Source organism: Manis javanica, chromosome 4 (assembly GCF_040802235.1).
Source record: "Manis javanica isolate MJ-LG chromosome 4, MJ_LKY, whole genome shotgun sequence".
In the NCBI taxonomy this organism is placed as follows: Eukaryota; Metazoa; Chordata; class Mammalia; order Pholidota; family Manidae; genus Manis; species Manis javanica.
In genome coordinates this window covers 39,610,991-39,612,650 of record NC_133159.1, presented here as the reverse complement: position 1 = coordinate 39,612,650, position 1,660 = coordinate 39,610,991, and positions in this window count along the sequence as shown.

Sequence of the window (1,660 nt, the reverse complement as noted above, 5' to 3'; positions counted from 1 at the left end):
GTCAGGTCCCTGCTCCCACTCTCATCCTAGCCCCTTTCTTGCCTCCACTGCCGAGACACTGGGCTCCTTTCAGCTGAGCCTCACTCTTCTCTATCTCTGACCCTTTGCACATGCTATTCCCCCTCTGCCTGGGACGGGACACACATACCTCATCCTTCAGATCTCAGCCTAAAAGTACCAGGACACTCCTTGTCCTGAGCTGGGCACATGTCCTTGTTCCTCACAACCTGTCCTTGATCTCAACAGCACTCACCCCTGGTGGTGTAGAAACATATTTTTTGTCCCCTCATTGTATCCTCAGTTCCATATAGTAGGTGGTCAATAAATATTTGCTGAAATCAATGAAAAACATACAGGAAGATAAGAGTCTATGAGTTAGTGGCAGCAAGATCATCAGAGACCATCTAGTCCAACACCTTTCTTTGACTTCTGGGAAACGGAGGCCTAGCAAGGTGCAGTGACCCGCCCAGTGTCACAAAGTACATCAGGGAAAGAGCTGAGGAAGCTGCCTCCCAGTGCTGGGTCATTTTCATGTTTCCCCGGGTGATGCCCCTGGCTTGGCCAACCTGCCTGCTCAAGCATGATTCATCAGAGAAAGCTGATTCCTTAACATCTCTAGGAAGCTTTTCTTATTACACCTCAATTTCATGCCACCCTGCCGAAGCTAGAATTGACTTCTCTTTTCTCTGTGCTCCCCTCAAATGTCCTCTAGCTTTGTCCTGGCCCTTGAGCTGTCTGCTTACGTGTAATCTCTTCCAGGGCAGCCACTGTGTCTGATTTCTCAGTCCCCAGGTGAGTCCAGGATCACCTCCCCATCCCAATCCTTTACTGAATCATATTTGCAAACCCTCTTTGCCCCGTAGGCCTATTGTCAAGGTCCAAGGAGTCAGATGTGAACATCTTTGGGGGGGGCGCACACTATTCAGCAGCTGAGCACCTTCACCAACATTCAAATGTGAGGTGTGAAGGGTGCTGTGATATAGGAAAGCAGAGGGATGTGGGATTGTCCAGGAATCCCTAACCCAGCCTTAGGGTCAGGGGAGGTGCTCAGGTGGCAGTGAGCCATGAGATGAGCAAGCAGGATTAGCCATGGGGATGGTGCCTGTGTGTTTGTGTGTGCCTCAGGTAGATGAGGCCTGGGGCATTTTAAGAGGAATCCTAATGTTTGTGGAATGGAATAATGCGCTAGTCAAGCTAGCCGCATGGGTGTGTGGCTGGGTGGGGGTGACACCCCAAAGCCCTTTTTTCTCCCAAGGGTTCAAATGAAGATGTCAAACGGACTTCCAAGGGCTTTCCATAGGTAACCAAGCAGGCAGTGATAAAGCTGACTGCGTGTTGAGCACAGGAGGGCTGCCCTTTACAGATGGTCTGACTGGATCCATTTCCCATCTTAGGTGAGACAGAACTTAGGACTCTATTTTATGCTTATAGCCAAGAGGGGGACTTGGGGATATCAGTATTTTCCCAGATGCTTTTTTAGGAATGCAAGGGCCTCATTTCTCCACTCAAAAGCCTTCTGGAACCCTGCTTTTCTAAAGAAGTCCCCTGACTTGGCCTGAGTATCCAACCCTTTTTCGTATTCCTTTGCTATCTTCCCACTGCTGCCTACATCAGTATCCCTCCTCCAACTCGGGGAAGGCCTGCCTCAGTTCCACCTTGT